The sequence below is a fragment of the Cibotium barometz genome, chromosome 33 (assembly GCF_041138505.1).
Source record: "Cibotium barometz isolate CiBa-2024 chromosome 33, ASM4113850v1, whole genome shotgun sequence".
NCBI lineage: Eukaryota > Viridiplantae > Streptophyta > Polypodiopsida > Cyatheales > Cibotiaceae > Cibotium > Cibotium barometz.
In genome coordinates this window covers 13,230,784-13,258,673 of record NC_141078.1, presented here as the reverse complement: position 1 = coordinate 13,258,673, position 27,890 = coordinate 13,230,784, and positions in this window count along the sequence as shown.

Sequence of the window (27,890 nt, the reverse complement as noted above, 5' to 3'; positions counted from 1 at the left end):
CACATTTCATATCTTTTAAAAAAAAAAGAGAATTCTTATATTTGATATAAGATTTCTCTACACATTTATTTATACATAAATTCCATTTAAGGAGACTAACACTTTCGAAATTAAAATCAATCTTTTATGCATCTTCTTATGCATAATTTCAATTTGGTAGGGAATTACACTTTTAGAATAAAAGAATTTCTCTTATGCATCTAAGTTAAGCATAAAATCCATTTATGAGGAAAATCACACTTTTAGTATAAAAAGAATATCTTTTATGCATACCTATATGCATGAAATCCAATATGATAAAAGTAACACTTTTGATATAAAAATTTTTCCTTTATGCATACTTCTATGCATGAAAATTAAAAATGATAAAAGTAACACTTTTGATATAAAAAATTTTCCTTTATGCATACTTCTGTGCATGAAAATTAAAAATGATAAAAATAACACTTTTGATATAAAAATTTATCCATTATGCATACTTCTATGCATGAAATAAAAATGGTAAAAATAACACTTTTGATATAAAAACTTATCCTTTATGCATGATATTAAAATTCAATTTCTCCATGATTGTAATGAAATTCTTTCAATTAATCTAGGATGATAATTCCTAGAATATGGTAGGAAGTCCTCTTTTTATGCTTTGAATGAAATTATTTTATGCATAATTTTTATAAAAATTTTGCCATAGCTCCGCTGCTATGACTGATAAATCTCAATTTTTCTAAGGGATAATGCTTATCATTAAGGAAATAATTAAAATGATCTCTAATTGGATTATTAATCCATAATGGATTGAATCATCAATATACATAAACTAAAAGCATAGAAAAAAGCTATTAATTTGACCTCAAGCATAGCTTAATCTTGGGTTAAGGAAAAGCTTTATGAAAAGCTTGATTTGGATTGAGAACGGGTCATGAGTATGACCATTTCTTGAGTGAGAGAGAGAATTTACATAAAAATCATTAGAATTTAAACATAAATGAAAATTAACTTCAATAGCATTTATTAAATTATGTAACTCTTCACTACTATTCAAACTTCAATAGCATTTAAAAAACCATACCAATTAAACTTCTCAAGCTTGAGAGGGGTTGAGAAGAGAGAAACATTGAGAAATTATAGAAAGATCAATATTCACTAATTACCTTACAACTTGCTTGATTCTTTGTTCACGGTAGAGGCCCCCAACCAATCAATTGGTTAAGTATGTTGATGGAGCCACTAATGGGGATTGAAGAAAGAGGGAAGCTCCAAAAACTAGTGAATTATTAAATGAATTCACAGTTCTTGGCTTAGGTGGAGTAGAGTAACGATGCATAAACACTATCTATTTTTCAACAAGGGGGAGGCTTCTATTTATAGGAAAAATTGAGCTCCTAACTAAACAAACTGATTCTAGAATTTTCTAAATCAGTTTGGTCAATATTTGACCATTTTTAGGTCAGTTAAGCTAACTTTTTGGAACTATACTTGAATGAGGAGAGAGGAGAGATGAAATATCTCAATTTTTATGAGTTTAAAACTCATTCAAGCATGTGAAATATGCACCTCACTCCCCTTCCTTACATATGTGTCATAATGGAATCATTTTAATATTGCTCATAGTTTTTTTTTACTAATAAACCTTGTACATTTTCAACTCTTCATCTCCTTCCTTACATATGTGTCATAATGGAATCATTTTAATATTGCTCATAGTTTTTTACTAATAAACCTTGTACATTTTCAACTCTTCATCTTATGTGAAATATGCACCTCCTTTAAAGAATTCCCCTTCCTTACATATGTGTCATAATGGAATCATTTTAATATTGCTCATAGTTTTTTACTAATAAACCTTGTACATTTTCAACTCTTCATCTTATGTGAAATATGCACCTCCTTTAAAGAATTCCCCTTCCTTACATATGTGTCATAATGGAATCATTTTAATATTGCTCATAGTTTTTTACTAATAAACCTTGTACATTTTCAACTCTTCATCTTATGTGAGCATTTACTCATTTTTGGATACCCAAAATATCTCATATTTTTAATATTGCTCATAGTTTTTTACTAATAAACCTTGTACATTTTCAACTCTTCACCTTATGTGAGCATTTACTCATTTTTGGGTATCTTCTTTTTACAAATTTGGATTTATCTCTTCCCTACACATGGATTGATGCTATTGGCCCATAGGAACCTTAATTGGACCATAGTCTAAAGATTTCTGAAAATCTAGACCCTTAGACTAAGGTTCTTTATACCTATTTCCAATTAATTCCAATTGCACATTGGAAAATTCTTTTTGAATTTCTGTTTCAGGGGAGCTCATCTGAATTATAAGAGATATTTTTCTATCCAAAAATATTCAAAATCTGAATATTCTCTCTCTAGAATAATTTTTCTCTCTCTAGGCTAAAATAGTTAGCAACAGGGTCTTTATATTTCTGAAGAGGGTTGATTACAGGGGAAGATACTAGACATCAAAAAGGGGTTGGGGAAGGAATCTTACATTCTACCCCACTTAAAAAACACGAGATGTCCTCATCTCGCAACTTGTGATAATTTCGCAAGATTCACGAATATGAGACTTAGAGAAAAATTTTAATCAAGATTAACCACTAAGATAAGTCTTAAAGAGAGCAAGATTCAAAATAGGAACAAGATTTAAACTTTATTCATTCTCGGAACTTATACAGTAAAGATAGAGGAACTCTTTACACTTCCATAAGCCCGTCCATCATATGGTCACAAAAGCAGTCCTCACAAGCTGCACAAGTATAAGGTAACTCATCTATGGGAATGATTCTGTGGGTTATTGCTGCGCCTATCTCAGTGGTATGAGGTGTTCTAACAAAAGGACCTCTGAGAGGCAAGCCAAAAACGGGGTAAAGGCATATCTTCTCATGAGGAAGAAAACACGCCAGTAAGAAGACCCGCTCAGAAAACCCAAGATGTCTTGATCTCATGACGCAGTAGTATCGAGGACCCAAACCCAAGGCTTCGATAACCATGGCCAAGCAGACATTGTTACGAAAGTGCTGCTGACCCCAGGGTGTTACCCTAGTTATGTCTTGATAGGTCCGCCATTTGGTCTGCGCTACAGAAGTTCCTAGGTGAGGAAAAAGTGAGCGCTCATACTGTTCTATAAAATCCTTCTTCACAGACTCACTTGCGTCTTGAAGGTGAGGAATCATTATGGATAAAACTAATTCTTGTTGCCAAGCCATGAAGGAGATTAAGAAAGAATGGAGATCGATGGGAGTAAGATTACTGTGAACGACAAGTAAAAGTTACGACTTATATAAAGGAAGGAGCTAGCGTAACTTAGAAGCCAACGGTAACTTGCCACTGAAGTTTTACCATCTTTCCATGATTTGGGTTTGGCATATTTTTCTATAGAAGGCATTTAGAACTTTGAGATGAGGAGATAAAAGAAGTTCGTAAGCTAAATCACCTACTTTCTTTGGTCCACAATATCTGGGAGATAACTTCTTATACTTCCCAAGAGATAAAGAACTTCTTTTGGGCCGTACTCGAATGAAGACCAAAACCTTGATATCCAAAACATCGATTCTCACTTCTGAACTCATTGTTCTGAATCTTAAAACAGGTGGGACTCTTGAGAAGTATTCAGGGAAAAGGTTCTTCCTTTTTTAAACAGAATCTTTCTTTTATTTTAGAGAGAGAATAATTATAAGATCAGAAAGGGAGATTCTTACTCCTGTATACCTCGAAGGCTGGGGGAGAATCTTACATTCTACCCCACTTGAAAAGTGCGAGATGTCCTCATCTCGCAAGGTAGAGGACAACTCTTTTTCTTAAGATCCAATTTATTCTGGGGTTCCTTATATTCTGGTCAACCCAACAGAATACGGGGATAATTATCCCTTATATAGAACTCATCATTAAATAACAATTCATTCAGATCATATCATTCATATCTTTAACACGATAATGGTCCATTAGACTGAAAATTTTCCTTCTGAACATTCCTCCACAGGAATTTTAGTTAAGCAAGTTCTCAATTTGTCATCCCTTAACTTAATCTACCGTCTCAAGTGTTAACAGTAGCAATCTGACAGCACAATCCACTAATCTCATAGTGATTTGGTGAAATCATTATCATCATTCCAGTTATGAATATCATCACTGGGACTCGTCCCATTCATCCTCATTGTGGTTTCGCTCAGCTTATTACATTTCAACTAAATTTCGGAAATCGTCATTTTTCAATCAGAATCCAATTCAATTCATCAATTCTCAAACAGAATTAAAAATCATATCAACCACATTCGAAATCATCATCTAGATAGCATTAACGCTTATAATTTCAAGTCTTAGATTTACTCGTATATACTGTCAGTAAAGAGCTGCAGTTATACTCTCGGTATATACGGGTAGTCATGATACTTGGAACTATAAGATAGATACCATCATGTCTAGGCCTCAAGCAAGTCAGGGTTCCATACAATTGCGACATCTGAAAACCCAATTACTAAATTACAAATTTTTCAGTTTGAATATCAAATTGTATGAAGTATATCACACAATTACAACCTTTTTGTGTTTCTTGATAAATTTTTGACATATTTGGCTTCTCAGTTGATCTTTATTAGCCAATTGCTCTGATGATTGTATCCTGTGACATCAAAATACTCTTCCAAGGCTTCCACCCATTTCTCCACAGCCTCACCCAAGTTCTCCCCTTCTCCTTTGAAGGGTCTTGGCTGAGACCTATGAAGAGCCTTGCGAACATTAAGGTCAAGCTCGTCATCTTCAGAGACAGGGTCTGGCTGACGACCACGGTTTCCTCGTCTCATGATTTTGCCAAAATTTATATATTATTAAATTTTTATTTTGATATTATTCACGAGATCCTAAGACTTAAGAGTTCGGAAAACAATTTCTTATACAAGACAAGATCTTAATGGAGATCTATGGCATATGTCCGATAACAGATTTTTTTTTTCTTTATCAGCAGTAGATCGTTCGCCATAAACAATCATTTATTCAACAGGAATTTTTTAACCAGAAAATGTTTCTTTATTTATATAAAAGTTGCATTATATACATAGAGAAACTCGGCTCTGAGTTCAAAATCTCCTCGAAAGACATATAAGAGGACCGTACTGGGCCATAGTCATGCCCTGTTACATAAGTTCTCTAACTGCGAAGGGAGCTATTATTTTCTCCTTAGGGATAAATCGACTAAGGAGTCTATAAACTCGGCAAGCACGTCTGAAATTTTGAGGCGTTGAAAGATATAGAATGACACCACGCGTCATTTTCAGTTTTATCAAAATCATGGCCAATGAGAGGTTCTGCCTCAGCATTGCACGCCGGTTATAAGAGGCGTGGATATATAGCCCTGCAACCCACTTATGCTGTTGTCTCTCCACTGGGTTAGGAAAATATAATTCCTCGAAATGGCGTGCGAGTCTTGCTCGGCTTGTTCGTGTTGAAGCGGAAGAGATGAGATGCTCGAAGGCAAATGCAATCATATCTTGAGACTGGGTGAGGTCGGGAATACCAGATAAATGGGAAACTTTCATCTATAAAGACAATTTCTTTGATTAAAATTTCTTCATTAAAGAAGCTTACGGAATGAAAATACATTATGAAAATGCTGTTTCTGAATTCTTATTACCAATTTCAGATAAGAATTTAATTATCTTTATTAGCTTTCAAAACCCGCTCTGATACCAACTGTGAGATCCCTGTTCCCACCAAGCAACAGATTCGGGGTACTAGCAGCGGAAGTAGCACTTCTCGCGCGGGACAGGGGTCCCACACTCGGGGCCTCGCCCACGGATATCCGGACAAGAGACTAATCCTTCGGTTTGTCCAAAACCGAAACCGGAAAAACTTCCTTTACCCGGAAAGCATGGGCGATTCCACCAGGATAACTCTTTACTCTAACGTAGTCAAGATCATTACTGATCAAACTGATCTGACTGCACCTTTAACGGTACTTGGTCAAATCAAGGAAGAACTTGCACTTGGATCATTGGGATCAACGCTTTTTTCCCCATCAAGAGGCACAGCCGTTGATTCCTATCCATAGAACAATTTCTATCCGGGATTTACTTCATCTATCGTAATAATAGAAATTAAATCTCGATTTACGGATCCATCAGTCCAGCCTAACCCCATCCGATCCCATGGGTTAGCCAACCGCCCAACCACTGTAGTGATGGGATCCAATTTGGAATTTGGTTAGGTTTTGTCCTGGGTACCAAGGAAAAGAGTTCCAAGGCCCCCTAGCCGGAAGTTCATGCAAACATAAAACTAGTCATACCACTTACACACCCAATATGAAATTGCCTTTTTCTTAGCATCAACTAGCTTTAAAACAATCCTTTAATAAAACCATTATGTCACTGATGACAATCCTCAAAGTCTCTGGTTGAATCCTTATTTCCAGTCATTCTTTCATCGGTATACTTATGGCATCATTGGCAACCAAAACGCTCACCACCTCTTCTCGCAGGGGCCTTTTCCATGGTTCCTAGCTCATAGTAACCGGCAATATATTCATATAATAGAATGGAGTCTCCGAGGAAGATCAGCAAGATCAACCCACAGATCCATATAAAAGAGCCATGGACTCATCTGTTGAGGACCAGCAAGGTCAATCAACCAGATCCATGCCCGGTTTCAGAAAACAACTCTTACTCCTTATTCCAATATCTTCCACGATGCACATGTGGGTATCTTCGGCGACCCAGAGCCCGAGCATCGTATGGTCAGCACCCTCTAGGATCCTTCGCAGGTGACCTAGCGCTTCACTCATAGGCTGCTTCCTTGGTCCCTCATCCACCGTACCGGAAGCTCACCATTTAAATCGAGCCGAGGCTGGTCAAGACCTCGATCGACCTTGCTATGCGAGACGTCCTCCATTGACTCTCCGTCAGCAGTTGCAACTTTATCAGTTCAGTCTTCATGACCTTAATCCTCAAGACGGTCAAAATGCTTCTCCAGCATTCTTGACATAAAACAGTCATTTACAAACAATCACAAATACAGTTTCTATAACGAACTCTTGTCTTTCCATATTATCCACTCTCGGACCACATTACTTATTCCACATTCCATTCTCGTTCTCATCCATTCACTCATATAGACTACATTATCTCACATACATCTTCATATTCATTATTCTACATACATATCCATGTTCGTACGTCCACATCATACATCCAATTTCACATTCATACATACGCATCTACATGCATACATCCACATCTACATTCATACATCCATACCTCCATTTCCACATCCACACATCCACATTCATATTCATACATCCACATTCACATGCATACATCCATTTTCACATCCTCATTCATACATCCACATTCACATACATACATCCACATCCGTATCTACATCCATACATTCACATCCACCTCTTCATTCACAATCACATCCATACATCCACATCTACATACATACATCCACATCTGTATCTACATCCATACATTCACATCCACCTCTTCATTCACAATCACATCCATACATCCACATCTACATACATACATCCACATCTACATACATACATCCATACATCCACATCTATATACATACGTCCATTTTTACATCCTCATTCATACATACACATCCACATACATACATACACATCCGTATCTACATCCATACATCCACATCCACATCAACATTCACATTCATACATATACATCTACATGTATACATCCACATCACATTCATACAACCATATTACATCCATTCTCGTCCTAACACATCCCATATACATCTTAACACATCCTAACTCATCTTAACACATTCTATCACATCTCATACACATCTTATCACATCTTTTTACATCTCATACACCTCTTATCACATCCTATCACTTTCCATACGCATCTTATCAAATCTTATCACATCTCATACACATCTTTTTACATCTCATACACCTCTTATCACATCCTATCACTTTCCATACGCATCTTATCAATTCTTATCACATCTCATACACCTCTTATCACATTCTATCACTTTCCATACGCATCTTATCAATTCTAATCACATCTCATACACCTCTTATCACATCCTATCACTTTCCATACGCATCTTATCAATTCTTATCACATCTCATACACCTCTTATCACATCTTATCACATTTCATATCTTTTTTTTTAAAAAGAGAATTCTTATATTTGATATAAGATTTCTCTACACATTTATTTATACATAAATTCCATTTAAGGAGACTAACACTTTCGAAATTAAAATCAATCTTTTATGCATCTTCTTATGCATAATTTCAATTTGGTAAGGAATTACACTTTTAGAATAAAAGAATTTCTCTTATGCATCTAAGTTAAGCATAAAATCCATTTATGAGGAAAATCACACTTTTAGTATAAAAAGAATATCTTTTATGCATACCTATATGCATGAAATCCAATATGATAAAAGTAACACTTTTGATATAAAAATTTTTCCTTTATGCATACTTCTATGCATGAAAATTAAAAATGATAAAAGTAACACTTTTGATATAAAAAATTTTCCTTTATGCATACTTCTGTGCATGAAAATTAAAAATGATAAAAATAACACTTTTGATATAAAAATTTATCCATTATGCATACTTCTATGCATGAAATAAAAATGGTAAAAATAACACTTTTGATATAAAAACTTATCCTTTATGCATGATATTAAAATTCAATTTCTCCATGATTGTAATGAAATTCTTTCAATTAATCTAGGATGATAATTCCTAAAATATGGTAGGAAGTCCTCTTTTTATGCTTTGAATGAAATTATTTTATGCATAATTTTTATAAAAATTTTGCCATAGCTCCGCTGCTATGACTGATAAATCTCAATTTTTCTAAGGGATAATGCTTATCATTAAGGAAATAATTAAAATGATCTCTAATTGGATTATTAATCCATAATGGATTGAATCATCAATATACATAAACTAAAAGCATAGAAAAAAGCTATTAATTTGACCTCAAGCATAGCTTAATCTTGGGTTAAGGAAAAGCTTTATGAAAAGCTTGATTTGGATTGAGAACGGGTCATGAGTATGACCATTTCTTGAGTGAGAGAGAGAATTTACATAAAAATCATTAGAATTTAAACATAAATGAAAATTAACTTCAATAGCATTTATTAAATTATGTAACTCTTCACTACTATTCAAACTTCAATAGCATTTAAAAAACCATACCAATTAAACTTCTCAAGCTTGAGAGGGGTTGAGAAGAGAGAAACATTGAGAAATTATAGAAAGATCAATATTCACTAATTACCTTACAACTTGCTTGATTCTTTGTTCACGGTAGAGGCCCCCAACCAATCAATTGGTTAAGTATGTTGATGGAGCCACTAATGGGGATTGAAGAAAGAGGGAAGCTCCAAAAACTAGTGAATTATTAAATGAATTCACAGTTCTTGGCTTAGGTGGAGTAGAGTAACGATGCATAAACACTATCTATTTTTCAACAAGGGGGAGGCTTCTATTTATAGGAAAAATTGAGCTCCTAACTAAACAAACTGATTCTAGAATTTTCTAAATCAGTTTGGTCAATATTTGACCATTTTTAGGTCAGTTAAGCTAACTTTTTGGAACTATACTTGAATGAGGAGAGAGGAGAGATAAAATATCTCAATTTTTATGAGTTTAAAACTCATTCAAGCATGTGAAATATGCACCTCACTCCCCTTCCTTACATATGTGTCATAATGGAATCATTTTAATATTGCTCATAGTTTTTTTTTACTAATAAACCTTGTACATTTTCAACTCTTCATCTCCTTCCTTACATATGTGTCATAATGGAATCATTTTAATATTGCTCATAGTTTTTTACTAATAAACCTTGTACATTTTCAACTCTTCATCTTATGTGAAATATGCACCTCCTTTAAAGAATTCCCCTTCCTTACATATGTGTCATAATGGAATCATTTTAATATTGCTCATAGTTTTTTACTAATAAACCTTGTACATTTTCAACTCTTCATCTTATGTGAAATATGCACCTCCTTTAAAGAATTCCCCTTCCTTACATATGTGTCATAATGGAATCATTTTAATATTGCTCATAGTTTTTTACTAATAAACCTTGTACATTTTCAACTCTTCATCTTATGTGAGCATTTACTCATTTTTGGATACCCAAAATATCTCATATTTTTAATATTGCTCATAGTTTTTTACTAATAAACCTTGTACATTTTCAACTCTTCACCTTATGTGAGCATTTACTCATTTTTGGGTATCTTCTTTTTACAAATTTGGATCTATCTCTTCCCTACACATGGATTGATGCTATTGGCCCATAGGAACCTTAATTGGACCATAGTCTAAAGATTTCTGAAAATCTAGACCCTTAGACTAAGGTTCTTTATACCTATTTCCAATTAATTCCAATTGCACATTGGAAAATTCTTTTTGAATTTCTGTTTCAGGGGAACTCATCTGAATTATAAGAGATATTTTTCTATCCAAAAATATTCAAAATCTGAATATTCTCTCTCTAGAATAATTTTCCTCTCTCTAGGCTAAAATAGTTAGCAACAGGGTCTTTATATTTCTGAAGAGGGTTGATTACAGGGGAAGATACTAGACATCAAAAAGGGGTTGGGGGAGGAATCTTACACCAAAAGCCACTCTTGGTTTTTCATATCAGTGGGTGCAAAGGAAATCAACACAACCTCTTCAAGCTAGGATAGGTGGTTGTGATAGCACCTACAAATCTCCTTGTGTTGACCTTCCCCAAACATGTATTGAATCACCACTACAAGGGATCGAGCTCATACCCGCGCTCCTAGCCGCTAAAAATGACTTGTGAAAAAAAGTAGCGGGCCCGTGTATCAGCGCGTGTATCATCGCGGCCAGAGACATGCGTGTAAAAGCGCGTGTATAGGAATGTTCAGACGCGCTGATACATGGGCGTATACACGTGTTCTGTCAGTTCAACTGCATTTAGACGCATTGATATAAGCGTCTATACACGCGTTTTGTGACTTTAGATGCGCTTATACACGCGTATTTCTCAGATTTGATGTGTTTATATACGCGTGTTTTACAGATTATCCGCGTATATACAGGCAACTTTTTGCAGTTCTGACGTGTTTATACACGCGAATCGAGAGCAAAAAAAAAATCCAGAGAGTGCTATTTGGTACCTGAATGCTGTTCCAGCACCCAATAACACTCTCTGGATTTTTTTTTTGGTGCCACGAAGAACATATCCACGAGAAAGATTAAGACAAGAACGACATGAATGCATACATTGTCAATACACGATTCAATACAGACATGAATGCAATACTATCGATTCACGATTCAATATTACTATCAAAATTTCACACATATACAAGGGAGTCCATATGTCAAAGTAGCCCATGGCTTTGATTTACAAAAAAATATATACAACCACATCCTTAATATGGAATGTGATACTATAAGTCTGAGTACTACTCAGACCCAGATGATGACTCGGTGCTCCCTCCATGCTCAGATGAGCTCACATCGATCGGAATGTCCGATGAGTAGTGCTCACGTCCACCCTCTGTAGTGGCGACGGGTGGATCATCAGCAGCTTGTGCCTGTTCAAGTAATATATAGTATATAAGTATATATATACGTAATTCAATAAACCAAAATCATTCGTTTAGAGTTTTCAAGTACCTGTCGACCGTATGGTCTCATGGCCATCTCAAACTGCACGTCTGTAATATATCCCTGGCTCTGAAGATGGCCCACATGGCACGTCTGCAATGCCGACGAGCATACATAGTATCGTGGGTTGTGGGCTTCCTCCCCATAACCCGTCGCTGTATCATAATCAACACAATTTGTAAGATTAAAACAATCATAGAATCAATGAATTAAGTAAAGAATCAAATAAAGTGGCAAGATACTTACGAACTCTGCCTCCCACGACTCGACGCCGCCAGATCCGAAATGTGAAGATCCAATGGTCTCCATCTGGATCCGTCGTGCCTCCACATGCTGCCTGCTCTTCACGCCACCCTCTGCTGGTTTCTTTGCCTCCTTCCACTCGAGTTTGTGCACAGTGGGGGTGGCAAGTTTCTCGGCAGGATAGCCACCTGCAGCTACATTTAGCCCATCATCGTACGCGAGTTTTTTAAGGTGAGATCTTTTATTACTTAAGATCTCCCTTATTCGTGTCCTTCCCCATACATCCGAGAATGTAGCATGTGGGGGATTGGGGTACCGACTATGTACAGCCTCTATCACCTCCAACTAATCGGCTATTTTGATCTTTAAATTTAATAAAACAATTTCTATACAAGTTTGAAACTACCCCACGCATGTACTCCATTACCTCTTTCCCCCTCGCATCCATCACTATCCCGCCCCTATCCGTCACATCATAGCAGATCACTCCCTCCACCTCTCTCATCTCCTCCTCTTCCGAACTGTCTCCTCTAACTCTTCTCCCTCTATCTCCTCTCTCACCGCGTGCCCTACTACCTCCCCCACCAAAGCACCCACCGCATCCTCCACTCCCACTCTTCCTACTGCTGCGGGTGGAGTCAAAGACTGGGGGATTGTCTACGTGACGGTGGCTGTGAGCCCTGACGTGACGGTGGCTCGGAGGGAGTACGTGATGGTGACTGTGAGCCGCCCTGACGTGACGGTGCTTGGAAGGGTGTGCGTGAGTGTGTCTAGGACGAGGTATGTCTCCTCGATGGGCGTGGAAGAGGAGAAGCTGCATGCCGTCTCGTCGAACTCGTAGGCATAGACAGCAGTGGAGTGCCCTGGATACTCGCAGTAGGGGTATAGACACCAGGCATGGAAGGAGGGGGATGGGCATACATGTACTCTGTAAGCTCAATTGGACCAGGATGGCGCCCAAAATGATTTAGCATCTCCATTAGCCAATTGCTGTATGCAAATGGATCGGATGAAGAACCTGGAATATCCATAAAGAATCTGTAAAAATAATCCTCATGTACATCATGGGCTGTCTCTTGACTCACACAAATATCATCATCCAAGTCACCTATCAGCCTGCAAACCATAGAAATAGGAAACACAGTCTCGTGTATACACCCGTCCAGAAACGCGTGTATACACCCGTCCAAAAACGCGTGTATACACCCGTCCAGAAACCCGCAAACACTCCTGCTTGGAAGCATATTGAAGATGAGTGGCCCAGCTTTAAAACAGAGCCCAGAAACTTGAGACTTGGCGTAGGTATGGATGGAGTGAATCCATTTGGTTTCAAAAGCACCGCATACAGCGTGTGGCCAGTTGTGTTGGTGAATTACAACCTTCCACCATCAATGGCGATCAAGAAGGGACATCTTATGTTATCTCTTCTAATTCTAGGGAAACATAAAGTCAAGCATATGAATGTTTATCTCGAACCGTTGCTGACTGATGAGTTGGAGGAACTATGGAGGTGTGGCGGTGGTGGACATTAGTAGGCATCCCTCCTCTCGACACTTCGACTTAAAAGCAGTGTTGATGTGGACAATGCATGACTTTCCAAGATACAGCGATTATTCTGGTAAGAATTCTAATTACCTCCCTACTCTAATACTATTGGCTATATTAATTATAAATATTGACTTTATTATTCTAACTTTTATTTATATTTTAACAGGTTTGAAAACATCGGGTAAACATGCATGTCCTGTTTGTGGCCCTTCGTTAGTACATGAGTATGCTGACGGTTTGTGTAAGACCATATTCGATAATCATCATCGATTTCTCCCCTCAGATCATCCTAAATATGTTGCTAGTAAAAGTAACATTCCTCCACAAACACTTCGTGCAAAAGGTTGGAAGCGTATTTGGGAGTCTACAAATATTCTTCCTCCACATGGCATGAACAGGTATAGTAATGTTTTTCAATCTTGTTTTGTGTAGTCTCTAATTGCATTAAAGGTCACATAGAGCAATCCCTTGTGTAGGTACTCCATTTTTTTTCGGCTACCATATTGGACCCATCTTAAGATCAATCATCTTCTTAATCCCATGCACATCTTCAAGAATGTGGGATCTGGTATTTGGGAACATGTTATTGGTAAACAAGACAATGTTAGCGTACGTGAGGACTTGCGGGTCGCAGGACGTATGCGTCAAGCTTGGCCACGAGAGGAGGGTGGGCACATTTGTCTTCCGCCTGCACCATGGATTATATCAAAGAAAGAGGAGAAGCAGGGAAAGCAGGCCATCACCACTTTGCGTACTCCCACTGGATGCATGAGATCATTGAAGGGAGCCTTTACAACCACTAAGAAAAGAGGCGTTGAGCAACTATATGGGTTGAAGTCCCACGATTGGCACAAGATGCTCCAAGTAAGTGTTTTCCAAGTCTTGTGCGTTGAAATTAAATTTTGTAATGCCATAAACCATACATACATGTGCTCTTATGTGCGCAGTTCATACTACCTACTAGCATCGATCATTGTGCAAATAAGAGTTTGAAAAAATGTATTATAAGATGGGCGAGCTTGTGAGGTATGTAAAACCCATGTCAGATCACCCTTCATTATACCTTGCAAAATGAACGTGCATGAGGTATAACGTACTATTTATTTATTTTTCAGATATGTTAGTTCCAAAGCAATTGATCCAGCCATGTTGGATGATGCGCATGTTATGGCAGTGGAGGTGGTTTGTTTGGTAGAGGAGACTTTTCCACAAACCATTCTCACAAGTCAACTACATCTCATTGTGCATTTAGTGGACGAAATTGCTTTATATGGCACTGTGCTTGCACGTTGGATGTTCTTCCTAGAGAGCTTCATGAAGACCTTAAAAGACTTTGTGAGGCAAAGTGCAAGGCCTGAAGGAAGCATGGCCAAGGGTTGGTTTTTGATACAAGAGTCTCTTGTATATATTTCAAAATTTCTTGGTCAGGTGGACAGCTCTTTGCCACGACTATGGAGCAATGAAGAGGACTTGAGGATGACCTCTATTTTGCCTCAAGGAAAAGGAAAGAGTAAAGTAATTAACAGAACATTGATTGATGATCTCAATTTCACTTGCATTCTTAATAGTGATGTGATGAGCAAATGGGTTACAAGATATGAGGATGCAAAGACAAAAAGGCAAGCAGAAAGAGCTCTCTTTCAGAGGCAACATGGCTCTCGTAAGGTGTACCCTGGTGTCATTAGTAGCTTTGAGGGAGCTAATGGAAAAATGGATGATTATTGTGGCACAATCCAAGACATATTTAGGCTTGACTTTCGTCGCTTCTTTGTGTATGTTTTGGATGTCAAATGGCAAATGAACGTGGTGGAAAAAGGGCCTAAGCGGCAACGATAAAACGCCATGCAAGTGGCTATGTAACTATTGACTCTATAAAGTTTTGGCAAACAAAGAAAGATAGGCTACACCATGTTCCAAAGTGATGTATAATACATTCACTGATATGGAGCATATGGAGGATGTAACAAGCCGCAATGAAGATGATGTCGAACATGCCAATGAAGATGTTGTGATCGATGATCAAGAAATAAGAGTTGATCATGATAATGAGGATGAGTGTGCCATTTCTCATGATCATGAGAATGACCCTACCATTGAGGATGATGGTGATGTTGATGAGGATGATCAGGACATCGATACCATTATCAATGGACAGAATATCGATAGTGGAATAAATTTAATCGTAGCCTTACAAATTGATCAAATGGATATTGATGTTGATCGTTTGGCAAGGATGGATCTTATTGAAGATGAGATCGAACCCTAACCAATCCATCACTGTACTGTCTAAATTGATGACATTTCTATTGTATGTGTTGTCTTTTAATTATCATCTCATGATTTAATTTTGAATATATTTCATTGTTGTAAATGCATGTAGTGGGATTGTGTAATGATATATACTATAATGTACTATGAGATGGTTTAAAGAAAATAGTTTTTAATTTTGTAAAGAAATTCAGTTTTTCTTTACCAAGAGTGTATTGATGCGTGTATTAATGCGTGTATTATTGCGTGTATATACACGCGCTTATACACGCGCTGATAGATGCCAATATACACGCGAATTTAAATGCCAAAATACATGCGCTGATAGATGTCAATATACACGCGAATTTAAATGCCAAAATACACGCGCTCGATTTTATTCAAATACATGCGTGACCATACACGCGCCCGTAATTTATCGCGTGTATGAAACGCATGTAAGGCAACATTGTCTTGTAGTGCACCAGTTGTCCCAACTTCTCCTTGTTACACACTTCCACCATCAACTTATGTACCTAAGACAAATCCAACTTTACATGAGTCTCCTTTGAGCATAGATCCTAGCACTTCACTGCCTAAATCCTCTTATCTTGCTCAAATTCCTCGACAATTGCTATCCTTCCCACCTCTTAAGAAGGACAGACCCAAAACCAAAGGTAAGGCATTAACACTACAATTGAAGCTCTTTGGTAGATGAGTGTTTGAATAGTCTCACTTTTACTAATGTGGTTCCTTCTGCCTTTACAGGATTGTGTTCTTTTGAGATGATCTTAACTATATTGTTTTTGATAGGGATTGTAATGATGGATATGAGTGTATAAAGTTTGAAGTTTCTAAATTTCATTGTTCTACGCCCAGATACCTCTTGATGGATACTTGGCGAGATACATGTCCACCATGCATTGACCCTGATAGTACTCAACCTAAACATGTCCACCATGCATTGACCCTGATAGTACTCAACCTAAACATCGCGGGGGTTATAGTACTCCTCCTTTTCAAACTCATGCTAGGTACTTTTATGCTCCCTTAGGTGAAATTTGCTGTGGGCATCATTTTGTCACTTTATTCTATCGACAGCATCATCCATTTCTACATTGTCAAGAATGTGCATGACTCGTATTAGGGGAAGCTTTACACATTTGTTGTCTATGCCGCTCTTACTTTCGACGAGATATATGGCACGGGCTTAATGAAACAAATTTTGGGAATTACACCCCAACGCCATAACCTTCTTGATGTGAGAGTACCAGACCGAGGACCAAATCAATGTAGATTACCTGAGGAGGTTCAAGCACAACAATGGAGGGATACATGCATAAATGACTTGCAACCACCTATCTTGCAAGCCCTTCTTCCCCCAACCTCAACATGTCAATTTTGGACCCTCGGCTATATTCGATGATTGGCACCAATAACAAATTTTATTCTTTTCTTTTCTTGTTTGTTAATAAGACATTTTGTAGAGATCTCAACTAAACAAGAGCATATAAACATGCCCCAATAGTCCACCTACCGTGCACACAGATTAGGAAGGGGGGAGACATGCAATGCCTACAAAGAGCAAAGAGAAGCAATCTGCACATCCGCCGCAATGCATCAAGACAAACGCACAACATCAACGATCACTACAACAGGTGTATTCAAATCATAATCTTTTGTTCTTTATGTGCTTTTCACTTTTGCATAATATTGTTTGCATGTTCACACACAGTTGGCTGGTTTAAGTTTTAAATTAGTTGTTACTATGTGGTGAGTGATTTCTAGATTCTTAGAGGACTTAGTAGAAGGTATTTCTATTTCTTGGGTTGTTTTAGCACCTTGGGGCCGATGCCTTGGTTTCCATGGGTTGAACACTGACGTCTAAAAGATTAAGAAGAAAACCTACAAGGACTCTATCGCCTTGATAGATGCTGGTAGGACTCTGGGGTACATTATGGGCCCTCGAGACTGATTCCCTCATCTTCATGGGGTACTCCTTATGTCAAAAAGAAAGAAAAGGGTCTGTTGCCCTTGAGATACTTAGCGGCCTTTAGATTCTCTTGGCGGAGGTCTCTTGGCCATTGCTTGGGTCTCATTGGGATGGAACCTTCTTCTTTATCAAGCTAAAAGTAATAATTCTCTTTAATCTTCTGCTCTTTACACCCAAAAAAAAAAACAAACAAACAAACAAAGAAAGAAAGAAAGAAAGAAAGGTCCAACCACCATGGCTTATATTTAGAAGTAGGGTTGCCACTTAGGAATAACTTAAACACTGGGACTGCGGTCATAACCTGCGGTGTACAAGCACACTTGCCTTTGCATAGTAGGACATTGGGACTGCGGTCATAACCTGCGGTGTACAAGCACACTTGCCTTTGCATAGCACTATCTACCACTTAGTCTCACTCTGACTAGTCTTTACTCGCTTCTTTTAGCACTCTTTAAAACTCTAATCGGCCTTTCACTTGCATGCTCACGTGTGAGATAGTCATTGCTGGTTTTTTTTCAATAAAAGACTTTACTTGTCTTCCATTGTTTTTTGCAGCTTTTGTTTCTACCGCGCCCAAGGACGTGCGCGATTTGGGAAGGGGGGAATGTTCACTCACGGGAACACGGATTATGGAAGGAGGCCGGAAGCAATTAATGCGAGAGAGCGGGATTGTAGCCATGGGAACATAAAGATGCACATAATTTTTTCATATTTTTGTGCCGAAGTGCAATGTAAATCTTTTCAGGCCAATGTGGGTTCTAAATGAGAGTTCTAAGTGTATTAAGCAAGGCTCATTTATGGGGTTGTCTGCCCATGTGTGAAAGACGTCTAGGGTTAGTGACATCTCTATAAAAGAGATGTTAGCTAAAGAAAGAGGACGTTTTTGGCCATTCTCATAAGCTATTGAGTGAAGCTCTTGAGCTCTCAAGCTATGGCAACTCTCTAACTCTCTCTATTGTACTCTAATGAGCATCAAGCCCCAATGAGTATAGCTCCACTTCTTTCTCTTAATCTGTTTTAGCATCATTGAAGTAGATTAATCTATGATTAGTTGAATGCTTCTTTATTTCTCTTGTGTATGCATGCTTGTAGTGTGTGTGTGTGTAGTCTCCATTGATGCAAGCTCTTACCCAGTTCATTGGCAATGCGTTATTCATGGATAGACTCTCTCTATGAGCTTGTGGGTTTGTGAATGTTACATCCTATGCTTGCTTAAGCTTGTGGGTTAGTAGATGCACACTTATGGGTTTGCTGGCATTAGGGAAAGCTAAGATTTAATCAATGTTTGAATGTGATTAAGAGATTGCCATGCATTACTTGTTCTCTTGATTATTGTAGTGGGTTTAAGGGATTGAGAGATTGATTGAGGTGTTGAATGGTTGAATCGTCAAGTGGTGGTTCGTGTATGTGAGCTCTCCCATAAGGGATAAGCCTTCATGCACTAATCGGGTCGAGTCCTCGGATTGACATTGTGTTTCTCAACACATTTGTTGATCGGTAGTACTCTATGAGCACTATATTGCACGATAGAGAGAACCTCTCTTCACTATGCATAACCCTACGCATAAGGGCTATGCATAACCCTACACATAAGGGCTATGCATAACCTTTATACACAAGGGCTATGCATAACCGAACCCTAATCCCCATAAACCAAGGGTGCAAAAACACAAAAAGAAGAAGTGAAAAAAGAGGGCTTACCTCTTCTTTGAGAAGCTATATGAATCCAATACCCTAAATGCTTGATAGCTCAAGGGATTTATAAACCTACAAAAAGAAAAGAAGAATAAGCCTAAATACTAAACCGTAAGCCTTTACATAAACCCTAAACCCTATTGCATAAGGGATATGCATAACCCTATCCATAAGCCTTATGTGTAATCCTATGCATAAGCCTTATGTGTAATCCTATGCATAAGGGCTATGCATAAAGGCTATGCATAGGAGCTATGCATAACCCTATGCATAAGGACTACACATAAGCCTATATGCATAAGGGCTATTTCAGAAGCCTATATGCAAAAAGGGTTATGCAGAAGGGCTATGCATAATCCTTATGCATAGCCCTGTTGCATAACCCTTTGCATAAGGGTTGTGCAGAGAATTGTATCTACTCTCTTGCCATTTCATGCTAGAGCTATGTGCTCCTAGATTGAAGACATACTTCTTGGTGGTATGGGACCTCAGGGGGACGTACTACCAGAAAACCCTAGGTATCACGTGCGTTCAAGAGGTATTTAAGAAACCCCTTAACTAAATTTTTTTCCCCAATAAAACAACCACTCTTTACCTATGAACTAACGAAATTTTTTCTAAAGTTGAATAAAAAACCCCTCTTGCTAATGTAATCCTATTAAATTTTCTCAATGTATCTAATTAAAAACCCCTCCTACTACTGAACTCACGTTGTACACAAACATTTTTTAAGGTGAACTCCCCGAGTATGGGACACCAAGGCTAGGTATGTGGTTCTTCATTATATTTTTGTGTGCATCCTTGGGCTTGGGGGTGGTCGGGTGGATGAGTATATGCCTGGATTATGTATATTTATACATAGCGATTAGCTAGAGAGATCTTTAGGGTTTTAATAGGAGAGTACAACTTGGATTTTCTCTTGCATCATGTGGGATAATTCTCACTTGGTGATGTGCCTTCTCACACTCACTCCATACTTTTCTTGTTCTCCATGGCACCATATTTCTCAACAATACCAATGTTAATGATAAGGGTGGCCCCAAATCCTCCTATGTCAAAGAGAAGACCAACAACTAACCAATGTAAATGATAAGGGTGGCCCCAAATCCTCCTATGTCAAAGAGAAGACCAACAACTTACCTATCCTCACAGTTGTAATGTGAGTCCGAAACTGAAGATATCCACCTGATGAACTCAAAACGTGTGCCCAAAATGTCAAAATATCCTGGCACAAAAGAACCATCATGCAGGTCAAGACTAGGATATGCCATAGGTGCATCTAAATGTTGAGCCATATAATAAAAAACCAGACACTGCAAATGGCAAATGATGCATCCAAAAACAAATTTCTCAGCTCCACAAAACATAGGGTCATGTCAATAATTACGAAAACTAAATGCACATAGCTTCTAGTCAGCATCATGTAAAGTCAGATGGGAATTGACACTATTGCCCGATGTAGCACAACTCAAGACATCCAAGACATGATCCACTATATCCATGTGTGTATACGCATGACCTAAGATATGCACCCATCCTCATGTGTAAATCCCTCTATGTGCGCATGATCCTCCAAAATGAGAATATGATCAATAAGATCATTGTCGAGTCTCTCAGCCACTCAATGGGACTCTTCTCTCATGCCTTAGGGAACCTAGATTCCAACCCAAACCCAATATGCCATGGGAAACATGAAATGCATTAGTGAGGCAACTCTCACTTACCTCTACTCATTTTCTTGAATTGGGGACTCCTCATGGTAGTTACATCAATGGAAGCATGCCAAAGTAGCTCAACAAAGCCGCCACCACCATGCCTCAAGTGTAGCCACCGTTCTTTCTCACTCCCTCCCTCACTCACACACACTCACGCAAGCATTGAAGGCAAGAGATAGGCAAGGTTTGAGAGAGAACAATAGAGAACTATGTTCACGTGAGAGCATACAAGAATCTGGATTTTGAGTTACATTTTGACCTTTATACTTGGCCCATATTGTTAACACTTGGCTGGCTAATGTTATAATTAAGGTCCTAGTGCATCCAAGATTGCCTACACTAGTGCAAACACCTTGTCCTATCTAGTAACTCTAGCCTTATTATCCCATGGCATGCCTTTTATATACAAGTAGATCGCACATGTAAAATAATCCATTAGAAGAGGAATATAAATTCTCCATTGCCTAGGTAGTATTCGAGTGTCCTATATTCTTGAGTAGTCTCACGATTATATTACTAAGGATGTATGATATTGGTACTACAGATGCACATGATGAGATGATGATGTATCTCATATACATATACATGATGATACACATGCACATGATATTAATGATACTACACATGCACGTGATGGTGATATATGAGATGGTGTTGTGTGTGAGTTATATCATGTGGGCATGATCTTAAAGGCAAAGATGGCAGCAAGCACACTGAGAACTCATACTTCTATGGGTACCTTACTTCCTAAAGATCATGTCGATACATTAGTTGATTTTGGGGGAATTTTAGAGGATCGTGTGTATTTGATTAGTGATACAGCCATTATAGCATGTGAGTTTAGTGATACTTCACATGTGGATTCCTAAGATACTTATGGACATAGGCTTGAGTTTCTTGTTCTAGATAGGACATGCTATTCTTCTAGGGCTTTCACATATGGAGATGTTCATAATACCACTTCTCCTATCCTTTATAGTGTACGTGACACTGTTTTCTTGGATAAAGTCTAGGTGTTTTAGTAGTCAGGTATAGTGCATGAGGGTAGTGTTGCTTTTATTGAGGTGAGATTTCATAGGAGACACATGATTATTCATATGGATCTAGAGAGTTTCACATTTGACTTAGATATATTTTCTTAGATCCATTATTCATCAAGATAGATCCTACCTATGAGGATTACTTCAGTGATCTTGGATATTCCAGGGTCAATGATTTTATAGATGATGATTCCATTTCTCTCTCATGTATGGACACGCTGGGCAGTCTTCAGTGATGATGACATTGTGATGATTGTTAAGTGTTGTCGAAGACTTCTATGCCACTGCGATTGGTCACCACATATTTTGATCGGCCTAGGCATTATGATGATTGTTAAGTGTCGTCGAAGACTCTATTAAAGACTTCTATGACACCGTGGTCTGCCACCACATATTTTGAGTGGCCTAGAAACTAGAGAATTAATATTTCTCTTGTAATGGATTATTTTACACGTGCAATTGCTACTTGTATATGAAAGGTGCACCATGGGATGATAAGGTTAGAGTTACTAGCCTAGGACAAGGTGTTTGCACTAGTGTAGGCAGTCTTGGATATACTAGGACCTCATTTTTAACATTGGCTGGCCAAGTGTGAACACTATGGGCAAAGTATAAAGGTTAAAATATAACTCTAAATCCTGATTCTTGTATGCATTATTGTATGCATTCTTGCATGCACTCTTGTATGCTCTCAAGTGAAGATAGTGTTCTATTCTTCTCTCAAACCTTACCTATCTCTTGCCTTCAATGCTTGTGTGAGTGTGTGTGTGAGGGAGGGAGTGAGAGAGAGTGGTGGCTACACTTGAGGTATGGTGGTGGTGGCTTTGTTGAGCTACTTCGGCGTGCTTCCATTGACGTATCTACCATGAGAAATTTTGTTAATTTTTGTCTAATTTTGCACTCTTTTACAAGAAAATTAAAAAAAAACTCAATTGAGCACAAAATCATGGGATTTTGATGAAACAAACCCCGCCATTGTGTTTGAAGCATGCCAATCACCCTAATTGCATACATGTGTGCACAAATCCATCTAATTATTGCTTGATTTTGAGGGGTGGATTGAAAAGGATTTTGTAATGCAAAATTGTGGTGTTTGGCATAGACAGTGACGAAAAATCACTCATTTGAGGCCCTAAATGATGGATTTTGATGAAATGGACATTGCATTGTGTACGGAGCATGCCAATTACCTTAATTGGACATAGTTGTGCAAGTTTTGGCAAGATTTAGCATCTCATTTGGGCTATGCATTAAGAGGCTTTTGCTTTAAAATTTTGGTTTTTATGATTAGCACAAAAAAGTAATTAGCCTCTAATCTTGTTAATCAACATTTTTTATAAAAAAACCCCCAATTTCTTCTCTAGTATTTTTTTTAAAAAAAACCGCCAATTGCTTCTTCTATAGCATTTTTTCAAAAAACACCTCCAAGTTGCTTTTCTCTATAACATTTAATTTTTTTTCTTCTCTATAAAAAAAACAAAACAAAACAAACAAGCACAGACTGCGCCAACTCTGGCGACTGCGGCTTTAGGTAGATTTCGGGGTGCCTTAATTACATGGCACCCCATTTGATCCGGCCCACGTAGCGAGCCCCTAGGGGGGCTCTTTTTGAACGCATGCCCGCCCGCGGGTGTATGCGTCTATGTACAAACATCGGGCTGTATACATGTGCAAACATGGTTTCGTCATAGTTGTGTCATAGTGGAGTTAGTAAGGCACCCGTTTGGGATGAGGGAGGTACTTGGTTCGAATCCCACCTCCCACATGTCTATACACGTGACGTCTAGACATGTGTTTGTACACATGTTAGCAACATTTTGCATGGACCAATGTTTGGACATGATACTGGGACTTAGAAAAATTTCTAAGTCCCAAAATCGAATGACCGGCTACCGGGTCAATGGGGTACCACTTATTGAGGCACCCCGAAATCTACCTAAAGCCGACGACTACTCCACTCCTACTCTCTGCTCGCGCACCGGGTCCACCCCTGCGTGCTGCCAGGCAGCCAACCGACTATACTCCACCGCCATGCTGTGCTTCTGCTCCGCGCAGACCACGCCTACAACTGAGGTCCATGACTGCGCCAACTGACTCATCCCATCGAACAACGCCCCCCACCTACTCTCGCTAAACGTTTGTGGTGCTGGAAAGAGCATGATGTGTTTTAAGAAAGGTCCCCTCTGGTGAGCGATGGTGGTGACGGGCTCTCGATGTAGCATTCGCTTTGCTTGGCGCCTTGAATTTTTGTGGCTTTGGAACATGGTCTACTGAAGATCGTGGAGCCCAGCCTTTGCTATAGCATGGTCGAAGAGGAGGTGGATTACGTCAAGCTTGTGGCGATAAGAGCTGACCACATGTGCTGACACTGCGGGCACATACACCAAGGCTTCCTTGCCCTCCGCATTGCAAAAGAGCCCTTTCTCTCTCTCTGCGTGCGCGCGCTACGGCAGCTTGAGATCCGAGCTCCACTATCTCAGCTAATCTCTAGAGAGTTTAGACAAAAAAGGGTGCACAAGGTGATACCGGTGATGTGTGCACAAGGTGATATCGGAGTCTTGGGCGTTGGGTCTTAACCGCCGGGTCAATGGGAAGGGCATCGTTGAGGTGCAGTATTTGAGCTTCACGAGCTGTAACCACCCTCCGCATGCTCCATCGCGCAGCACGCTCATGCACAGATTAATATATAATTTTTGTTTCTGTGTACGTAAACATGGGCATTAAGGCAAGATTGGAGTCAAAGCATGAATGGGAGATGAAAAGGTTTGATCATGTGCCGTAGAAAGGCGGGGACAGAGGAGGTGCATTTGCATGACGTTTTTTTAAAACAATATTGCTAAATTAAAATTAGGTGGTTTTTTAAAAAAGCCTAGAAATGGTTTGTGAATGGCATAAAGGTGATTTTGCCATCCCTCTCGTGCTTTCAAGTTTCGAGTTCCACCTTCCCCACACTCACCTCAAATTTTTCTACGGAAACCAATGCAAAAAAATAAATTTGCATGCAAATCAGCCCATTGACCTATCAAATTTGCACCAGTTTTGTATGCAAACTAAAATCACTTTGGTTGAGTTTGGTAGCAAGAATTTTGGCATAGTGAAGAGAGAGAGAGAGGGAGAGATTTCTTTTTCTAGAAAGAAAGAGAGAGAATCTTGCTCTCCCCCGAGCTTGCTCCCCTTGTGATCCTCTCCCATCTTTGTCATTTCATGACTCATCAGTCATGTTTTGCTCTAATCCAAGCCTATATTGATCATATCCATGACTCTTGAGTCATGAGTTGCCTTTGTATTCTCTCCCTCTTCTATAGCTCAGTTCCCCTCACGCTGCCAAGGGTGCTTATCGACACACTCAGAAGCGGCAAATGGTTGAAAGCACCTCTGTGACACTTCCTATTGGATCAAGCCAGTTGGCGATGGCTTCTACATTCGTAGAGGAGGATACAAGAAAATCTTAGGCTCGCACTAAGTGACACCACATCTTTGTGTGGCTCCTTAGACAAAGCCCAAGACCTAAGTTGACTAGGCATTGCTCTAACATTGAAATGTAACAAGTTCTATGGTATGCAATATGAAAAATAAACAGACGCTACTGTATGGTGGAGACAAAAGCAATGTATGAAAGAAAACATTGAAATCTAACAAGTTTTATGGTATGCAATATGAAAAATAAACAGACGCTACTGTATGGTGGAGACAAACAAGAGGAGGGCTGATATGTGCATGGAGACATGGCAATACTTCCGCAAGGAGAGATGCCTACGCATCACTTTTCCTCAGCAGAAGGTGCGTGCCTTTGCTAATGTATATTAGAATTAATTTGAACTTTGATAGATTGATTCCAAATATTCTCTAATCTATGTCATTTTGTTTAATGAAATTTACATAGACTGCAGCACGAAAGAGACTGCAAGTTGGTCACACATCTAGACTAGGCCGGATGGGTCGAGATGGATTTGTGGCCACATTTGTGAGTATAAATCGTTCTAATTTTAACTTTCAAAGATACTATTATTGAATGAAGAAATCAATAAGTCTTTGGTTCTATCTTGATGCATACCAAAGACTATGGTCGTGCACCTACGGCGCAAGAGATGGAGTACGCTACATACTACGGGTACCGCGCTTTGCAGGTGACATTTCCAGACACGCCTGATCCACTTGTGGGTATCACTGATTTATTTTGTGGTTTATTTTCATATTAACTGTAATATATTCTTATTTGATTTCACTACGTAATGCAGGAGAAACATGATAGAGGTGGCTCGACAGGAGGCCGAGGGGCGACGAGAGTCTGAGGTGGGCGGCGGCGGTGGCGTGATCCTGGGTGGGGACACGGGTGGTGGCGGTGGTGATGGTGGTGTTGTGGTTGGGGGCACGGGTGGTGGCAGTGCTGATGTTGATGATGATTCCGAGTCTGATAGTAGCGACTAATATAGTGATGGCTCACGTAGTGATACTTAGTGATCTATTTTGTATATGAGAGGATTGATCACCACACACTGTAGACACAAGTACATATATTTGTTGATGATATATATTGACATATGTTCTGGTTGCATCGCTGAATTTGTCTATTGTCAAACAATTAATTATTTGTCGGTAAGTTAATTAGCCTAAGTATGTGCGAGAAGCTAGAATGTTATTTATTTATCTGTATGTTTTAAAACAAAACAAATCCTAAACAAGAAAAGAGGCGAGCCCACAATGTTACACATCAAAAGAAGCAAAATATCCATATTTCTCTGTTGGTGGCATAATAGATTAAGTTTTTAAGGTTAAATCCTTTCCATGTATTATAAAATTAAATCATTTGTCTATAGTAGTCACTTAGAGCATGTAACCTTTTTTTCAACATGGCATATTAAATAGTTTATTTTCATTTCATAACATTTTTCATACATATAAATAGAGTTTCATGCAGGGGTCCGTTTTTTGTATTCCTTTTATAAGTTATCCATTTTTTCTTAGATTTCTCAATCGTATTTTTTCTACAAAAATTAAGTTGTGATAAAAAATGTAGAGGCTACTCAACCATAGAATCTACAAACCTTACTTGTTGGACATGTGCTAGTAGTGTAATGCCTGCACATTATTGCATCCACAGTGGAATACTTGTCTCTTTAAAAATCCTTTATATTATTATACTTGTCTCTTTAAAAAGCCTTTATATTATTATACTTGGTTTTTGGACAGCAAGGCTCGCATATTAAATTGCATCCAGAGTGGAGTACTTATCTCTAAGAAGCCTTTGTATTATTATAACAAGATGCTTACCGCTCCCACTTGTCCTTTTATGGAGATTTTGTTAGATATCATCCAGTTTCATATCCTTGAATATGATGAACTTGTAGAAAAGTGATGCAAATATTAGCGTGTGTATGTTAGATAGTATCTAGTTTGACATTCTTAGATATGATGAGCTTGTAGAAAAATGATGCAAGTCTTAGCATGCATATGTAAAAATGCAACATGTGATTTGATTGGATTCTCATGCACATCTGATGATCATAATGTAGCATTGTGGATAACTCCTAAACTATTTCTATTCTCAAAAAATGTATCCACACTAAAGTGCTTACAAGGTGAAAAAACATGACCTCTCATTGTCCTTGAATTTATAGAGAACTAACTCTAAAAAAACAAAGAAAGTTAATTAAAATGGTAACCCCCTATCCTTTAAATTTTCTGAGGAGTGGAAGAGGACACGGTGTGAGAAACTTAGACAACAAAGATCATGCTATTAGGCTAC